Source organism: Leuciscus leuciscus (assembly GCF_965113295.1).
Source record: "Leuciscus leuciscus genome assembly, contig: HAP1_SCAFFOLD_255, whole genome shotgun sequence".
NCBI lineage: Eukaryota > Metazoa > Chordata > Actinopteri > Cypriniformes > Leuciscidae > Leuciscus > Leuciscus leuciscus.
The window spans coordinates 23,251-43,593 of record NW_028118464.1 but is presented as its reverse complement, the minus strand read 5'-3'; the positions used below and the strand labels follow the sequence as shown (position 1 = coordinate 43,593).

General features: G+C 46.8%; 1 long non-coding RNA gene across 1 annotated transcript; it reads left to right on the top strand.

Moving 5' to 3' along the window:
• The first annotated feature begins 8,709 nt into the window (after positions 1–8,709).
• Positions 8,710–18,365, top strand: LOC309491440. Its single transcript, XR_014203123.1, has 3 exons — positions 8,710–8,751; positions 8,878–8,938; positions 18,256–18,365. It is a non-coding gene; the product is annotated as an uncharacterized lncRNA (long non-coding RNA).
• The last annotated feature ends 1,978 nt before the right edge of the window (positions 18,366–20,343 follow it).

The following is a 20,343-nucleotide window of genomic DNA, read 5'->3' as shown; positions in this document are numbered from 1 at the left end:
AGTCTGTGGCAGTTAGTGCAGCAAGTAGATTCCAGAAGAGGCATTTTCTCTCTTATCCTTGTAGGCAGTTGTGTTTTCCTTTCCCCGGAATGTAAGCTGGTCGGGTAGAAGAATTCTGCGTTTTTGTAGTAATCCAAACTTTGTCGTTTGAGCACTGTGCTGATTTGAAGTTAAAGTTAGGTGATAAAAGGAGCTAAAATGATAAAAGTATAGAAGATAAAATATAAAAGCGATAGAGCAAAGCGCGGAGCTGTAAGCAAGAGCGTCCGAACAGTAGCTGAGCAGGAAGTGGTTTTAGGAATTTGACCGAATATATATGGTATTATCACGATATTGAAATGAGCGTTTTCAAACAATAAGAGGTTTTATATATTTTTTCTCCCCTCCTTGAACTGCCACCTTATCGTGGTGGAGGGGTTTGAGTACCCGAACGACCCTAGGAGCTATGTTGTCTGGGGCTATATGCCCCTGGTAGGGTCTCCCAAGGCAAACAGGTCCTAGGTGACGGGTCAGACTAAGAGCGGTTCAAAAACTCTTATGATGCCAACAAAATTGAGGACCGTGACGTCGCCCGGTATGGCGCAGCCGGGGCCCCACCCTGGAGCCAGGCCCGGGGTTGGGGCTCGTATGCGAGCGCCTGGTGGTCGGGCCTCCCCCCATGGGGTCCGGCCGGGCTCAGCCCGAAGGAGCGACGTGGGGCCACCCTCCCGTGGACCCACCACCTGCAGGAGGGACCGTAAGGGGCCGGTGCAAAGTGGATCGGGCGGCAGTCGAAGGCGGGGGCCTAGACAACCCGATCCCTGGACGCGGAATCTAGCTCTAGGGACATGGAACGTCACCTCTCTGGCGGGGAAGGAGCCTGAGATTGTGCGTGAGGTTCAGAGATTCCGACTAGAGATAGTTGGGATCACCTCTACGCACAGCTTGGGCTCTGGAACCACACTCCTCGAGAGAGGATGGACTCTTCACCACTCTGGAGTTGCCCATGGTGAGAGGCGGCGGGCTGGTGTGGGTTTGCTTATAGCCCCCCAGCTCAGCCGCCATGTGTTGGAGTTCACCCCGGTGAACGAGAGGGTCGCTTCCCTGCGCCTTCGGGTCGGGGATAGGTCTCTCACTGTTGTTTGTGCCTACGGGCCAAACGGCAGTGCAGAGTACCCGGCCTTCTTGGAGTCTCTGGGAGGGGTGCTGGAAAGTGCTCCGACTGGGGACTCCGTCGTTCTACTGGGGGACTTCAACGCCCACGTGGGCAGCGACAGTGACACCTGGAGGGGCGTGATTGGGAGGAACGGCCCCCCTGATCTGAACCCGAGTGGTGTTCTGTTATTGGACTTCTGTGCTAGTTACAGCTTGTCCATAACAAACACCATGTTCAAGCATAAGGGTGTCCATCAGTGCACATGGCACCAGGACACCCTAGGCCGGAAGTCAATGATCGACTTTGTGGTTGTTTCATCTGACCTCCGGCCGTATGTCTTGGACACTCGGGTGAAGAGAGGGGCGGAGCTGTCAACTGATCACCACCTGGTGGTGAGTTGGATCCGATGGCGGGGGAAGAAGCTGGACAGACTCGGCAGACCCAAACGTACTGTGAGGGTCTGTTGGGAACGTTTGGCCGAATCCCCCGTCAGAGAGATCTTCAACTCCCACCTCCGACAGAGCTTCGACCAGATCCCGAGGGAGTCTGGAGATATTGAGTCCGAGTGGACCATGTTCTCCACCTCCATTGCCAACGCGGCCACTCGGAGCTGTGGCCGTAAGGTCTCCGGTGCCTGTCGAGGCGGCAATCCCCGAACCCGGTGGTGGACACCGGAAGTAAGGGATGCCGTCAAGCTGAAGAAGGAGTCCTATCGGTCCTGGCTGGCTTGTGGGACTCCTGAGGCAGCTGATGGGTACCGACGGGCCAAGCGGACTGCAGCCCGGGTGGTTGGGGAGGCAAAAACTCGGGCCTGGGAGGAGTTCGGTGAGGCCATGGAGAAGGACTATCGGTCGGCCTCGAAGAGATTCTGGCAAACCGTCCGGCGCCTCAGGAGGGGGAAGCAGTGCCCTACCAATGCTGTTTACAGTGGAGGTGGGCAGCTGTTGACCTCGACTGGGGATATCACCGGACGGTGGAAGGAATACTTCGAGGATCTCCTCAATCCCGCCGTCACGTCTTCCATTGAGGAAGCAGAGGCTGAGGACTTGGAGACGGACTCGTCCATCACCCAAGCTGAAGTCACCGAGGTAGTCAAGAAACTCCTCGGTGGCAAGGCACCGGGGGTGGATGAGATCCGCCCTGAGTACCTCAAGTCTCTGGATGTTGTGGGGCTGTCTTGGCTGACACGCCTCTGCAGCATCGCGTGGCGGTCGGGGACAGTGCCTTTGGACTGGCAGACCGGGGTGGTGGTCCCTTTTTTTTAGAAGGGGGACCGGAGGGTGTGCTCCAACTATAGGGGGATCACACTTCTCAGCCTCCCCGGGAAAGTCTATTCCAGGGTACTGGAGAGGAGAATCCGGCCGATAGTAGAACCTCGGATTCAGGAGGAACAGTGTGGTTTTCGTCCTGGTCGTGGAACACTGGACCAGCTCTATACCCTCTACAGGGTGCTGGAGGGTTCATGGGAGTTTGCCCAACCAATCCACATGTGCTTTGTGGATTTGGAGAAGGCATTCGACTGTGTCCCTCGCGGCATCTTGTGGAGGGTGCTCTGGGAGTATGGGGTTCGGGGCCCTTTGCTAAGGGCTACCCGGTCCCTGTACGACCGGAGCAGGAGCTTGGTTCGCATTGCCGGCAATAAGTCAGACTTGTTCCCGGTGCATGTTGGACTCCGGCAGGGCTGCCCTTTGTCGCCGGTTCTGTTCATAACTTTTATGGACAGAATTTCTAGGCGCAGCCAGGGGCCGGAGGGGGTCAGGTTTGGGGACCACACAATTTCATCTCTGCTCTTTGCGGATGATGTTGTCGTGTTGGCCCCATCAGACCAGGACCTTCAGCATGCACTGGGACGGTTTGCAGCCGAGTGTGAAGCGGCTGGGATGAGAATCAGCACCTCCAAATCCGAGGCCATGGTTCTCAGTCGGAAAAGGGTGGTTTGCCCGCTTCAGGTTGGTGGAGAGTTCCTGCCTCAAGTGGAGGAGTTCAAGTATCTTGGGGTCTTGTTCACGAGTGAGGGAAGGATGGAACGGGAGATTGACAGACGGATCGGTGCAGCTTCTGCAGTAATGCGGTCGCTGTACCGGTCTGTCGTGGTGAAGAAGGAGCTGAGCCGTAAGGCGAAGCTCTCGATTTACCGGTCAATCTACGTTCCTACTCTCACCTATGGTCATGAGCTGTGGGTTATGACCGAAAGGACAAGATCCCGGATACAGGCGGCCGAAATGAGCTTTCTCCGCAGGGTGGCTGGGCGATCCCTTAGAGATAGGGTGAGAAGCTCAGTCACTCGGGAGGAGCTCAGAGTAGAGCCGCTGCTCCTCCACATCGAGAGGGGCCAGCTGAGGTGGCTCGGGCATCTTTTCCGGATGCCTCCTGGACGCCTTCCCGGGAAGGTGTTCCGGGCATGTCCCACCGGGAAGAGACCCCGGGGAAGACCTAGGACACGCTGGAGGGACTATGTCTCCCGGCTGGCCTGGGAACGCCTCGGGGTCCCCCCGGAAGAGCTGGAGGAAGTGTCTAGGGAGAGGGAAGTCTGGGCATCCCTGCTTAGACTGCTGCCCCCGCGACCCGGCCCCGGATAAGCGGAAGAAGATGGATGGATGGATGGATATATTTTTTCTTAAAACAAAACAAACTAAATTATATTTCAATCCAATAAAGTAATGCACACAAAAACTACATAAAGTAAACAAATGTTTTAAACTGATTCAAGTGTTATAAAGAATTATAAAGAACAATAGGTAACACTTTACAATAAGGTAAAGTCAGTTAATGCATTAACCAACATTAACATTGAGCAAAAGCTACATCTGTTACCATAGTTATTCTTTGTTAACATTAGTTTAAAAAAAAATACAACTGATCATTGTTAGTTCATGTTAGCTCAGGTCCATTAAATCCTTCTGAATTTAATAATGTGTTATTAAATGTTGAAATTAATTGTTTTACAGGTGCAGGAGATCATAGATAGTTGGACGGATGGCTGGATGGACGCACACACCTCTTCGTGTTTGGTGAGTATGCAGGATGATGACAGGAGAACACAGGAGAGGAATACACTGGAGTACCAACGCTGGAGAACAGGTAAGCACTTCATAGAAACAAGACCAGACAATGATGTGAGACGAGGTGTGTGCTTTTGTAGCTGGCTTGATGATGGTGCAGATGAAGTGCAGGTGTGAGTGTTCAGTACTCTGGTGAAGGTGTGTTGTGTGAATGGCTGATGTGACAGCCTGGCAGATCCGTGACAATTACCCAACAATAATAAAGAATCAGAACATTTGCAATCAATGTGTAGGGCAGGGGTTCTCAACTCTGGTCCTCGAGGTCTATTTTCCTGCAGAGTTTAGCAGCAACCTTGATCAAACTCACCTGCTTATTGATCTTATGGGGACATTTTTTTGGTCCCCACAAGGAAAACAGCTTGTAAATCATACATAATGCAGAACATTTTCTGTAATGGGAGGTTTCAGATTAGGGGATATCATTTGTACAGTAAAACAAATCATTATTTCTATGGAAAATCCCCATAAAACATGAAGGGTGTGTGTGTGTGTGTGTGTGTGTGTGTGTGTGTGTGTGTGTGTGTGTGTGTGTGTGTGTGTGTGTGTGTGTGTGTGTGGAATGTCACGAGTCTGTGAGGTTGTAAAAGTCACAGGGAGTCCGCGCTGAACTGGGGGGGGGGGGGCCACAGACACCCCGGCGCTGGTGAATTATTCCGTGGGGAATTATTAACCAGCGCTGTTTGGACAAAGAAGATGTGTTCGACATCACATGATTCACTTAATGTGAAAAGCAGATGTCATTGTTGCTACAACATGAAAAGAGTTTGCACCAACATAAATGTGACTGCTACTCTGAACGCTTCCATGATCACCAAAGCCAAATGAAAATGTAAACATAGGTCGCACTTTTGGCGTAGGTGCGAGCTCTGGCACACTGTGACGTTGGCTGCCTAAACATCCGTTTGTCTCAGTTTACATGCAAACGAAGATTTTCAAAATCTCCACTCTGGCCGGAGTTTTTAGAAAGAATCGGTTTCAGAGGCGAATTCTCCGTTTGCGTGTAAACGAAGGGCGCAAACGAAGGGAAACGTCTTCGTTTTTCAAAATAACCATGTACGTGTAAACTGGGCCCAAGGCAACACTTAAAAATGTCTTGTGTGGACACCAAGCGGGAAGGAAGTCGACCGGAAGTTGAAGCCGGCCGCGTGCCACCATCTTGTAGCAGAACTTCACCTGCTGTTAGCATCCCATTGACTCCCATTCATTTTGGCGTCACTTTGACAGCGAATAACTTCACATCTGAGGCGTTTAAAGACTCCATTTGTCCATTATTTATTTCTAAAGAAACACAACAATGTATAAAATGCTCCATTACCTTGTAGCTTATGTTATGGCCTCGTAGAAGCAGTTTTTGTAAAAGTAGGCTAAAGATTGCGTCATAACCACGCGACTCTCTGTCGCACAGTAGAGAGATTACCGTATGGACAGGAGGAGAAGCTCGCGGGCAATCGGGAGGACATGGAGGCAAAATGACAAAATAATTCATCAGAATACCTAGCAAAAGTTTCTCCTGCTCCTAGCTCGTGGATACCTCCTACTCACGCTCTCCGTCTCTGCAAGATTCGGAAGGGAATGATTCAGATTTCTCATGCCACAGCCACTAGAAGACAGACGGGTTGCTCACGTCACATCTACGTCGTCAAGCTCGGTTTGAGTCTGCGCGTCAGGAACGAAAGTCCAAAAAAATCGCTAAAAATGGGCTTCACTTGTCTCAATTGAGTTCCAATGAGATGGCTCTGTCCACTTCTTATACTGTCTATGGTGGACACCCCTCATGGGTGAGCAGTTGCTCATTATCATTTAAAGAGACATGCACCGAAACGGGTCGCTGTGAACAGAGCTGTTTTGGAGGAGGTAAAAAGGGTGTTGTTTTACACACCCATTGAGGAATTTTAGTATACGTTACACACTTTACATGAAGACCCTAAAGAATCATACCAACTTGTGGAAAATGGGCATCCGATGACCCCTTTAAGAGAGCAAACATACATCTGCATTGCCCTTCATTCATGCTATTTGAAATCTTTTTTCATATTACTTTATCTCTGTCGTATGTTTTGTGCTGTGTTGTACAAATATGTCTCAATTTGAAGGTGTTTAACGTCACGGGATGATGTTGTGAAGCAGTAATTTCCCATTGTCTTCATGAACACTTGTTGAATTTGTGCTGGTCAGATGAAGTCCGACTGAGCATTGAGAAGTAATTAAGATTATTCTACAAACACTTTTAGTGTCCTGGTCCTTCTCCTTCTCCTGTCCCGGTCTTTTGGGCTGAGCGAAGTTTTAACAAAGTGTTGACTGTTTGTTTTGAACATCAGGAGTGAGAGAGAGCTTCAGCACAACCAGATCTAGCCTAGTTTTCCTGCAGATTAAAGTCTGACATTTCTGACATTAAACATCATGATCTTTAATGTAGTTGAGTATGGTAAGTATGCTTATAGCAACGGGTTTTTGTACATTTTAATGTAAAAGACAGTTTATACTTAATTGGTTTTCAGTCTTTATTCAGGAAATTTGTCAGTAAATATAGATTTTGTAACAGACTAAATAGACTCTTTAGACTGGATGTTGCTTCAAGTCTATAACGGTGTCTTGATGCTCGTAACGGTTCAGAGGTGAAGTGAACTGTACATTTTCATTTTTTAAGATGACATTTTTTGAAGAGTTTGTATATAAACAAATCGGTAGTGTTTAAGCACATTTCAGTTGACTACATTTTAATTTTGTATTTGTATTTCAACATGCGTATGTCAAGCATCTGTTGATTGAACTATTCCATGCTGAGAAAAAAAAAATGTTTTTTTTTTTTTTTTTTTTTTTTGTGCTTTAAATGCAAATAATTGTATGTATCTTTTGGCAGTTAAGTATTTTATGTTAGCAGCGTCAGTATAAAATTGCTTAGTAACTAATTCAACAACTATTCCTATTATCATATAACATGTAACAAATAAAATGATAAACAATAAACTGTTTTTTGTCATTTGTAATTGACAGAATCTTCACACTAGATTTCTAAATGTTGGACTAAATAAAACTTCTCAGTTGAATGAACTATGAAACTAGTTGAGCAAACATGTTTTAAAATTGAAGTCAATGGGCCAACTAAAAAAATAATATGTATTCTTTTTGATAATATTCAGTGTTGAAATTGACGATGGTGAATGAATACAAACCAATAATATTTTATATTAACTACTAACAAATTATCTTTTTATTTGTGCATAATTTGACAAAAACAGCAGAATAAAAATATTTTATATGTGAAATGTACCTGGTTTTTATGTATACTGTTCACCTCATTTCATTTTGTTGGCTCTTTGGTAACTGGAAACAATAACTTTTTTAAGAAATCATTTTCACTTGATAAATAGGCTATTCAAATGTTATATATTTATTTATTTTAGGTTTATCATAGTTTTACAATGAATTTTCATAGTTTTAGATTGAAAGTCTAGAGCTGGCAGGGTAAATCAAAATCTATATATAAAAGTAATTTAAAACATTCACACGTGATAAAAAAAAAAAAAAAAGGTTCATGTAATTGTTTGAATCAACAACTAGAACATTTAAATAATAACCATTTCCATCCTCAGGAGTTCTGGCGCGGCCTTTGTGACGTCATAAGCACTCAGTCAAGAGTTCGGTGAGTGAATGCAGTGTGGAGAAGTGAATCTGCTGCATCGCGCGACATCAGAGGTAGGAACAACTATATTTACATTATTTCGCCATTAGATGGCGGCAAAGACTGTCTTTATGAGACAGTCTGTCAGACGCAAATGACTAGGGTGTCAGGGCACGGGAAAACCCCTTAACTGTTAAAAGTTCAAGATATTGCAGCGGACATTCAAACAGATTTTTATTATGAATATATGACTATATCTACTGTAAATGCAGGTACTCTCGTAATACTCTACTCTATAAGCTTCAATGAACAATATCAATGAGAAGTTTATGTTTATGTTGCTAAGATGGTTGCTAGGGGTGTTGTGCAGTGAAATGTTGAACCATTGAAGCGATCATTGCCGTGTTTTATCTAGGGATCGACCGATATGGATTTTTTAGTGCCAATGCCGATACCGATTTTTTTTCATCAGCCTTAGCCGATGACCGATACGGGCTGCCGATTTTCTTGGGCCGATATTTGGAGCCGATACTGCTTTTGCTCACTCAATTTACATCATAAAAATGACACAATGATGATAACAAATGTTACAAGTCTCAATTTAAAATAAGGAACATTTATTGAACTTATAAAAGGAACATTTATTGAACTTAAAAAAGGAACATTTATTGAACTTAAAAAAAACAACAATATTTGAGATTTGACAAATATTAAAAACATGTGAGGTAGAACAAGTAAAAAAAAAAGTTCAGTGCTGAAAATACTGAAAATAAATATTTAAGCATAATTCAAATTCTGAAAATAAATTCTAAAAGATTTAAAAAAATCCATTTAATCATTTATTCAAGAAGACTCTTCATTAAAAAACGGTGAATCATCCATTAATTAAACAGGTATTTATGAATGAGACTGAATTAATTCGTTTTAAACGTGTTTGAATTAATGATTCAAATTTTTTTTTATATAAATAGACTGGAACATGTTACTCTGTGTAGTTGTCTGATATGTAATTGTGATCACCATTTTAAACAAAACAAAAACGATTTTAAACTAAATAGATTCTCAGTTTATTATGAATTAGGGACTGTTCACATATCGCGTCTAAAAACGTGTGGTAATGTCACCGGTGCAGGCCGGGGCGGACTCGGATGACCAGCCGCCCCTGACTCCAGACACCACCGTGAGGAGCCAACACCACAGGCACGCAACAGATGGACAAAAGAGGAAGCAGGTAATTTGGTTCAAAGGTAACAATCTTTATTGAATAATAATCAACTTGAAGAAAGAATGAGCAACTCCTGTCTTCTCGAGCTATTGGACCGGAGTAGCCGCTGAAACGATTTTCCACTGTCTTCGGGGCACAATGGAACGATAGTGGCTAGGAAGGCTTACTCCACGGCGTTGCTGCACGTCTGCAGGACTCAAACGATAAGTAACAGGTAAGGTTTCTTCTCTTAACAGCAGATTCTCTTAACAGGACGTGAGAGGGGAATTGTGACTCTAAAACTCACTTCACAGCGTTGCTGCACATCTGCAGGTCTCAGGCGGTAGGTAACAGGTAAGGTTTCTTCTCTTAACAGCAGATTCTCTTAACAGGTCGTGAGAGGGAAATTGTGACTTTAAAACTCACTTCACAGCGTTGCTGCACATCTGCAGGACTCAGGCGGTAGGTAACAGGTAAGGTTTCTTCTCTTAACAGCAGATTCTCTTAACAGGTCGTGAGAGGGAAATTGTGACTTTAAAACTCACTTCACAGCGTTGCTGCACATCTGCAGGACTCAGGCGGTAGGTAACAGGTGAGGTTTCTTCTCTTAACAGCAGATTCTCTTAACAGGTCGTGAGAGGGAAATTGTGACTTTAAAACTCACTTCACAGCGTTGCTGCACATCTGCAGGACTCAGGCGGTAGGTCACAGGTAAGGTTTCTTCTCTTAACAGCAGATTCTCTTAACAGGACGTGAGAGGGGAATTGTGACTTTAAAACTCACTTCACAGCGTTGCTGCACATCTGCAGGACTCAGGCGGTAGGTCACAGGTAAGGTTTCTTCTCTTATCAGCAGATTCTCTCGTCAGGATCTAAAAGGGAAATTGTGACTTTAAAACTCACTTCACAGCGTTGCTGCACATCTGCAGGACTCAGACGGTAGGTAACAGGTGAGGTTTCTTCTCTCAACAGCAGTTTCTCTCGTCAAGACATAAAAAGGAAATTGCGACTTTATCAGCGATGTTATACATCTTCAGGGCTCCATCACTAAGTATAACGGTTCAGACTTTTCCACAGCCATACGGTTCTTCACGAGACTTGTAATTTCAGAGAGAGAGAGGGTTAACAGGAGCCTTCAATAAGGGATTACTTCACAACAATACTCAGTGGAAGAGAGGATAATACAAAGCATTACTTCACCAGTTCAGTTGCATCGTTCTGAATTTTGGATGAGGACAAGTAGATCATTTCACAAAAATGAAAGCAGGCGTTGGGAGACTCTTCTCAGCATAGCACACAGCACTCGTGTCCACTACAAATCCACAGCATTAATTCAGCGTGCATCAGGTAAGGCAAACAACTGCAAATCACTCACACACAGTAGGGCTGATCAGAAAAACTCGCTTCGTCCATGCATTTCAATGGGAATATTCAACTCTCCATTCTCTCCAGCGCATCTGAAACAGATGTCCTCCTCAATAGTAAGTTTCACATTCACAGTCTTTGCTTCAAGCTTTACATTTAATTCAACGATGTAATTTAATTCACTTATCTTTCTCTTTTCCTCTTCCAGCGCAGATCCAAGCCACAATTCAATCCAGTAATTTTCCACAAGCAGCTCCAAACGACAGACTCAAATAGCAGTTCCTCACTTACACGAATTTCCAGGATGACAGCGTCCAATGTAAGCGTCCAAACCGGCGATCTTCTACCCCAAAACACAACGACAGAGACCCAGCCAAACAACTGATCAACTGAACACCGATTGACCTTTACCAGTTCCAACCTTCGCCCTAACTCGACTCTGAATGGCTCTTTTATCCTCCTCTTGTGAAGCGGAAAGCCTGTACAAACACCGCTCCTCTCTCTCCCTCCCACCTGTCGTGCATCAGCTGTAATTAGTTTGCGCAATATCTCCGCTACACCCGGAACCGGAGTGAGATGTTACACCAAAATAACTCCCCTCGGGGACATAGAAAGAGAAAAGAAAGGTTCCGCTTTTCCCAGCATTTTGTCACCCGTGACATCCCCCCTTGCCAATCGGTTCTAGTCCCTGGAACCGGTCTTCTCTAATGCCATTCGCCATATCTCTCAGGCGGCTGTCCTTGGTTGTCCCGCTGGGACCGTCGGGGTGGCGTGGGTGAAGCCGCTCGGGCCTCCGCTTCGGGATTCCCTGGGACTATTGCCCACCCTACCATGGGCACCTTGGGAGCAAGCGGCGCACTTTGTATTTCAGCCGCTGGCTGTGGATAGTTCGGACATGGACGGAGCAAATTTCGATGAAGCACTCGTATAGGTCCCGGTTTTCCCTCAGGCCGTACCGAATAGACTGGAGCATCAGGCCCCTGCCGGTGCTCCACCACATATGGTGTCGATTCCCAACGATCATGGAGCTTTCCTTTCCCTGGACGTCGGTTGTCCCTTACCAGCACTCGCTCTCCAGGCAGTAAAGGGGCTTCTCTGGCAGTTCGATCATACAGTCGCTTGTTCTTAGCTGCTGCAGCACTCAAATGGTCTGAAACTCGCTTGTAGGCATTTAGTAGTTGTTGATGGTGTCGATTTACCCAGTCCGTTGTGTTGTACTCTCCTTCGGTGGCCTCGGTGCCCAGAAGCAAGTCTACAGGTAGACGTAGATGACGCCCAAACATGAGGTAAGAAGGGGCATACCCGGTGATGCTGTGCACGCTATTATTATAGGCTTGTAGTAACGTAGGGAGGCTCTCGGCCCACTGACACTGCTGCTCACTCTCCAACGTTCCCAACAGCCCTAACAGGGTCTGATTGAATCTTTCGCATCCCCCGTTACCTTGGGGATGATACGAAGTTGTGTGTGTCTTTCGACAACCATAGAGCTGGCTCAGCTCCTGTATGACTCGGGACTCGAAGTTTGGACCTTGGTCCGAATGGAGGGTCTCTGGACAGCCAAACGGCTGTATTACCGTTCTCCAAAGGGCATTGGCCGTAGTCACTGCCGTCTGGTCTACCGTGGGGACGGCCCAAGCGTACTTGGTGAACAGATCCGTCATTACCAGGATGTTTTGATATCGATCTGCGGGTCTCCCTAGAGTCAGGAAATCAATCCCTATGATGTGCAGAGGTGCCTTCGGCCGAAAGGGAACCAGTGGGGCTCGAGGTTCCTTCCGGAGTTTGAACAGCGTGCACCGTGGACAACTCTGAACAAACTCTTCAACTTTCTTCTCCATCCTTGACCAGTAGAAATACCTCCTCAACAGTGACAAAGTCTTTTCTTGGCCTTGATGGCCAGCATGGGTGTGATAGGCATTCAACAGCTCTTGGACTTGGTCCTCTGGAACCACCACTTGATACCTGGTTTCCTGAGTTTTTGGATCTCGCAGTGAACGGCAAATTACCCCTCCTCTGATCCGCAGTCTCTTCCACTGTTTCAGGAGCTGTTGTACTCCCACTGTCTGAGCCTGCCTTTCCCCAGCTCGCAGCCTGAATCCTCGCCTGAGATGCGAGGCGACCTGACACAGGTCTTCGTCTCCTTGCTGTAACCTGCTCCACCGTCCGGGGTCCCATCCCCAACTGGACGGAATGTCCCCCTGGGTCCCGGGAGCTTCCACGACCGCCACCAACAATTCATCCTCTTGACCGGGGGCATCGAGGTGCGTTTGACCGTTTCTCTGAATGGCTGGGAGTCTGGACAATGCATCAGCATTCGCGTTTTCTCTGCCGGGTCGATACTTGAGCTGATAGTCATAATTAGCAAGCTGAGCCACCCACCGCTGCTCCACTGCTCCCAACTTGGCAGTCTGTAAATGAACTAGAGGATTGTTGTCCGTGATCACAGTCACCTTAGCTCCCCACAGGTAGTCTTTGAATTTCTCGGCCATGGCCCATTTCATGGCTAGCAACTCTATCTTGAAGGAACTGTAGTTTGCTGCGTTCCGCTCTGCAGGATGTAAACTTCGACTGGCATAAGCGATTACCTTCTCCACTCCTTGTTGCTCTTGGGCTAATACCGCCCCCAATCCTGCATTGCTGGCATCGGTATACAGGAGAAACGGCTGAGTGAAGTCTGCATAGGCCAGGATAGGGGCCCCCAAAAGTTCCTGCTTCAGATTTTGGAAGGCCGTTTCACATGCTGCGCCCCATTGCACTGTCGATGAGCCTTTGCCACGGGAACGTCCAGTACCAGCAAGAAGCTGGTTCAATGGCTTAGCAAGCCCAGAGAATCCTTTAATAAATCGTCGATAATATCCTACGAAGCCTAGGAAGGACCGCACTTGTCTCACCGTTCGTGGGGGCTCCCAGCCTTGGACTGCTGCAACTTTCTCTGGATCAGGGGATATACCGGCAGCGCTGACTCGATGTCCCAGGAACTGTACCTCTTTGCGAAACAACTGGCATTTTTCTGGTCTCAATTTTAGCCCATATTTCTCCATGGCCCGGAAGGCATTCTCTAAGTGATGCAGGTGAGTTTGAAAGTCAGGGGAAAAAACGATTACATCGTCCAAATAGACCAGCGTGGATTCAACTAGTTGCCCTCCCAGGCATCGCTGCATAAGTCGCTGGAAGGTCGCGGGGGCGTTGCACAACCCGAACGGCATCCGGTCCCACTCGAATAGCCCGAACGGTGTGGTGAAGGCAGTCTTCTCTCTATCGCGGTCATCCATCTGTACTTGCCAGTATCCGCTGGCCAAATCCAAGGTCGAATACCATGCTGCTTGAGTCAAACTCGTGAGTGAATCTTCGATTCGCGGCAACGGGAATGCATCTTTCTTGGTCACACTATTGAGCTTGCGGTAGTCAACACAAAATCTCCAGGCTCCCGTTTTCTTCCGTACTAGGACAATCGGGGCTGCCCATGGACTACTACTTTCTCGAACAATCCCTCCATCTAGCATCCCTTTTAGCAGAGCGCGGACTTCAGTGTAGAGAGTGGGGGGCACCGGACGGTACCGCTCCCGACTAGGTGTTGCTTCTCCGGTGGGTATTTGGTGCTTAATCACTCCTGTACAACCATAGTCTTCCTCATGGGTTGAGAACACATGTTTCCACCTCTTCAGGAGCTCCTGGAGCTGTAACACTTGTCCTTCTTCCAGGTCCTCACCCTTCAAAGACTCCCCCATCAAATGGGTCGGCATTCCTCCTCTCACAGGGCCTGTACTGGCCTCCACTGGACGGACGGCAACTTCTACCACCGCAGGGCTCACCTGCCTGAAACAGACATCTTGTTGCTCTTGGACTTGGACAGGACGGACAGATGAAACTCGAACCAGCCGTTGGTGTCGACGAAGGAGTACTGGGTAGGGATGGGCGTTTCGCACCTTCACTGAAACTCGCCCTCGTCGTATGACCGCTAGTCCATGGGCTACTTCGATGGGTTGACAATCTTCATGAGGCTCTACCAGGACACAGTTACCTGACTCACGGGGTCCAGCCGGCACTCGGACCCAAAGAACAGCCTCACTCCGGGCTGGAACAGACAGAGCATACCGGCAGATGACTCGACCGATATCTTCCCGCTCTTGCACCTGACTGGCCGCATGGACTCTTTGACAATCGGCCAGGATCCGGTCCCAGTCCTGCCTTGCTGCCAACGGAGATGTTCGGGTCGGTCGACCGTTAAACAGGTCTTCCCAACAATCCAGAATGACATTCATCCCTAGCAGTGCTCGATGGAGACCCAAGCAATGGTCTCGAACAATGACAACACCTTTCTGGTGGACAGGAACCCCTCGAACCAGAAAGTCTACCACGATGTACCCAGTATAAGGAATATCCAATCCATTCGCTCCACGTAATGTGAGTCTTGAAGTTTCCGTCCTGTGAAGCCGATGATCCGCGAATAGCTCCAGAGCCAGACTTTCTGAAAACAATGTGACCTGAGAACCTGTATCGACCAGACAATTAATCTTCATTCCATTAACTTGAACTTCTACGGTGGGACAACGCCCAACCCAGTCGTCTCTCATCACAGGAACAGAACAAGGGTCTCTTGAAGGGGTCCCGGCCACTTGACCCACAGTGACCGGTGGGACTAAAAACCCCCTTGAGAGCTTCGACGACGGTCGCACTGGCGGCTGATGTGTCCCGGATTTCCACAATTGATACAGATGGGTCGACCCTGATGATCCCACTGAAACCGGGGGCCCGTCGGACGCGGAGGGCGGCGTACAGGTCTTGGCCCCTCCTCTGAATATGATCTTCCTCGCACCATCGGTCCACCTTCGACTCGACCTCGATGAAGCTCACCCAAAAGACTCCGAGACAACTCTGCCATCTGTCCCTTAACATCCTCCAGTAATTCTGTCCTCAATGTCTGCTTCCACTCACTTGACTCAACAGGCGCGGGCACTGTGGCGCTGCTGGCCGCCACACGAACCGGTGTCCGAGTCGTCTCTCCCTGATCTGACTCCAACGCCAAGGCCTCTTGTCGAAGAGCCTCAAAAGACATAGTGGGGTCTCGTCGAAGCTGGAGCCGTATGCCCTGGCGCACCGGTCCTTCACGCAGCCCCAAAACAAACTGGTCTCTCAATAAGCCCTCTCCTTCTCCCAGTCCATGATCTTGTCGACCTTTCAGCCGGCCAAACTGCTCTCGCAGTTTCAGGGAGTATGCTCGCAGAGTCTGCTGAGGCCCCTGCTGACAGTTAAAGAACTGGGCACGAAGGATGGCTACCGGGGTAGAATCTCCATATACTCCAGACAAGAAATCAAAGACATTCTTCACAGTGGCCCGCGTGGCTTCTGATGCAGCAAGAACTTCCCTTTTGGCTTCTCCTTCTAACGATCCTAGCACAAACTGTACCTTTTGCGATGCGCTCAGTCCTTGTAATCCAGCCAGATATTCCGTCTGCGCTTTCCAGTCCTGAAAACTCAGCTCCGATCCTGGTCCTCCATAGCGTTGTGCCCAAGGGGCTCCCATCATAATGGGCATTACTTGCGAGCGAACTGGTGGGACCTCTTCGTCCACCATCGCGTACCTGTGGCCGCTACAACTCACGGTGGCAATCCTGCCGACTTACGCCAAATTGTGTCACCGGTGCAGGCCGGGGCGGACTCGGATGACCAGCCGCCCCTGACTCCAGACACCACCGTGAGGAGCCAACACCACAGGCACGCAACAGATGGACAAAAGAGGAAGCAGGTAATTTGGTTCAAAGGTAACAATCTTTATTGAATAATAATCAACTTGAAGAAAGAATGAGCAACTCCTGTCTTCTCGAGCTATTGGACCGGAGTAGCCGCTGAAACGATTTTCCACTGTCTTCGGGGCACAATGGAACGATAGTGGCTAGGAAGGCTTACTCCACGGCGTTGCTGCACGTCTGCAGGACTCAAACGATAAGTAACAAGTAATGTTTACTTCTTCAACAGCAGATTCTCTTAACAGGACGTGAAAGGGGAATTGTGACTTTAAAACTCACTTCACAGCGTTGCTGCACATCTGCAGGACTCAGGCGGTAGGTAACAGGTAAGGTTTCTTCTCTTAACAGCAGATTCTCTTAACAGGACGTGAGAGGGGAATTGTGACTCTAAAACTCACTTCACAGCGTTGCTGCACATCTGCAGGTCTCAGGCGGTAGGTAACAGGTAAGGTTTCTTCTCTTAACAGCAGATTCTCTTAACAGGTCGTGAGAGGGAAATTGTGACTTTAAAACTCACTTCACAGCGTTGCTGCACATCTGCAGGACTCAGGCGGTAGGTAACAGGTAAGGTTTCTTCTCTTAACAGCAGATTCTCTTAACAGGTCGTGAGAGGGAAATTGTGACTTTAAAACTCACTTCACAGCGTTGCTGCACATCTGCAGGACTCAGGCGGTAGGTAACAGGTGAGGTTTCTTCTCTTAACAGCAGATTCTCTTAACAGGTCGTGAGAGGGAAATTGTGACTTTAAAACTCACTTCACAGCGTTGCTGCACATCTGCAGGACTCAGGCGGTAGGTCACAGGTAAGGTTTCTTCTCTTAACAGCAGATTCTCTTAACAGGACGTGAGAGGGGAATTGTGACTTTAAAACTCACTTCACAGCGTTGCTGCACATCTGCAGGACTCAGGCGGTAGGTCACAGGTAAGGTTTCTTCTCTTATCAGCAGATTCTCTCGTCAGGATCTAAAAGGGAAATTGTGACTTTAAAACTCACTTCACAGCGTTGCTGCACATCTGCAGGACTCAGACGGTAGGTAACAGGTGAGGTTTCTTCTCTCAACAGCAGTTTCTCTCGTCAAGACATAAAAAGGAAATTGCGACTTTATCAGCGATGTTATACATCTTCAGGGCTCCATCACTAAGTATAACGGTTCAGACTTTTCCACAGCCATACGGTTCTTCACGAGACTTGTAATTTCAGAGAGAGAGAGGGTTAACAGGAGCCTTCAATAAGGGATTACTTCACAACAATACTCAGTGGAAGAGAGGATAATACAAAGCATTACTTCACCAGTTCAGTTGCATCGTTCTGAATTTTGGATGAGGACAAGTAGATCATTTCACAAAAATGAAAGCAGGCGTTGGGAGACTCTTCTCAGCATAGCACACAGCACTCGTGTCCACTACAAATCCACAGCATTAATTCAGCGTGCATCAGGTAAGGCAAACAACTGCAAATCACTCACACACAGTAGGGCTGATCAGAAAAACTCGCTTCGTCCATGCATTTCAATGGGAATATTCAACTCTCCATTCTCTCCAGCGCATCTGAAACAGATGTCCTCCTCAATAGTAAGTTTCACATTCACAGTCTTTGCTTCAAGCTTTACATTTAATTCAACGATGTAATTTAATTCACTTATCTTTCTCTTTTCCTCTTCCAGCGCAGATCCAAGCCACAATTCAATCCAGTAATTTTCCACAAGCAGCTCCAAACGACAGACTCAAATAGCAGTTCCTCACTTACACGAATTTCCAGGATGACAGCGTCCAATGTAAGCGTCCAAACCGGCGATCTTCTACCCCAAAACACAACGACAGAGACCCAGCCAAACAACTGATCAACTGAACACCGATTGACCTTTACCAGTTCCAACCTTCGCCCTAACTCGACTCTGAATGGCTCTTTTATCCTCCTCTTGTGAAGCGGAAAGCCTGTACAAACACCGCTCCTCTCTCTCCCTCCCACCTGTCGTGCATCAGCTGTAATTAGTTTGCGCAATATCTCCGCTACACCCGGAACCGGAGTGAGATGTTACACCAAAATAACTCCCCTCGGGGACATAGAAAGAGAAAAGAAAGGTTCCGCTTTTCCCAGCATTTTGTCACCCGTGACAGTAAGCACAGCCGCGACGCTTTCTCCTTTCTACAAGCGCTTGCACTCCCGTGGCGTCTGTCGTTGCTATGCAACTATGAACTGCACTCTAATCATGATGACGAGGAAGTAAGGATTAATTTATTTCAAGCCCTTTACGACTAACGTCACATATATTTATGGAGATGAAAAATAAAAACCTGCCCTGTCCAGCTTTGATCAGCTGCTCGGCCGAGCTTTCGATGTTGTCATGGAAAGGTCCGTTTTTTTGTCACATAACCTGCGTGCGCTTGCGGCATTCTGAAAAGTTTAAATGTTTTCAACTTTTCATCTCACCACGGCATATGAGCGCCGGGACAAACGAGCGCGCTGCATCGCATGCGTGTCGCAACCGCGTCGATTCTTTTACCTCAGGGAGTGTTCTGACTGAGTTCGACCACCTCGCTGAATAAAACTCCCACAAATATCACGGAATCACGAACCAACGTCGGCATTATTTAATCCTATGACCAGTGTTTGTAACAGCTGCCGTATGCATATGGATAGCCTCAAACTTAGCTATTTGCAGCTCCCTAAATACAATGACAAGCATATATTCGGCATTCGCGTTTTCCATTTGGACCCTCAAACTTGCTTAGCTATAGTTGCACACACATATAGAGCAACGTGTTTCCACTTTCAAAGTGTATGGCAATATTTCAGCTAAGTCAAACAGTTAAAAGATGCTTTGAAAGTTTAAAACTTGTGCTAGTGTGGGAGGGGCAGTGCATGGGCTGCACGTGCAGCGTCTCCAGCAACACAAAGCTGCCTGCGGACGCCTGTCTGTAAATAATGCCGGGAAAAAACTATCGGCGAACGCAGCAGCCGCGTATCGGCCGATGCCGATACACGTCAAACCCGCAAATATCGGCCCGATATATCGGCTGACCGATATATCGGTCGATCACTAGTTTTATCTGGAAAAAAACCCCACTAACGTTAATCAGAACCAAGGACTGGAACTACCCGTTTTATATAGATAAATATACTGCAGATAATGGCTTTATTGGTAAATTATGTTGTTAAGCATTTATAATTGCAGGATGTTTTTTCGTTGCTATATTTTCGTCTTGATAATTTCTCTTGTTTTAGTAAAAAAAAAGTATTTATTAAATTTTTACAATTTTCAAAACTCTTAGCTAAAAAAATCCAAACTGATCACACTTGTAACCCAGCTAGTCATTCTTTCAAAACCTGATCCATGCTTTCATTACAGTTATGCACATTTTCAGTCCACATAATCAATGTTTCAAAACACAAGATGATTGTAATATGTAACGGAACATTTGGTTTAATCACCAAAACACACATGACCTTCTTTCAGTTTAGTACTTTTAAAGGAATAGTAAACACCAAACAAATAGTTCATGGCCCTGTATGAGTTTCTTTCTCCTGCTGAACACAAAATAAGATATTTTGAAGAGTATCGGTAACCAAACAGTTGATGGACCCCATTGACCTCCATAGTATGGGGGTAAAAAATATGATGGATGTCAGTGGGGTCAATCAACTGTTTGGTTACCGATACTCTTCAAAATATCTTATGTTGTGTTCAGCAGGACAGAGAAACCCTACAGGATTGGAACAACTTGAGGGTGAGTAAATGATGACAGGATTTTCACAGAGATGGGACCAAGTCACACATGTGTAAGTCTCAAGTAAGTCTCAAGTCTTAACCTTCAAGTCTCAAGTTAGTCCCAAGTATTTTTTTCTTGGGCAAGTCAAGTCAAGTCAAGTCACAGGCTATGTCAAGTCAAGTCAAGTCCTGTAGTAGGTCAAGTCAAGTCCAAGTCAAGTCACCTTATTATTGTAATTTTACCTGCAGAATCTGATCTTAATAAAGTGAAAAGACAAGATATAAGTAGCCTAACTGTCAGTAAATTACAATAATTTGGATTTGCATTGTAAATACTCATGTTCAGTAAAATACATCATGGAATCAAACAAAATTGTAACTTCATAAAATTATGTATTTTTCACTTCTGCCAACAGTGTTTGAAATGTTTTAAATTGTCAACATTGAGTCCATAAAACAAATAACAGCTTAACATCCAACAGACTCCTCTCTGAACACCT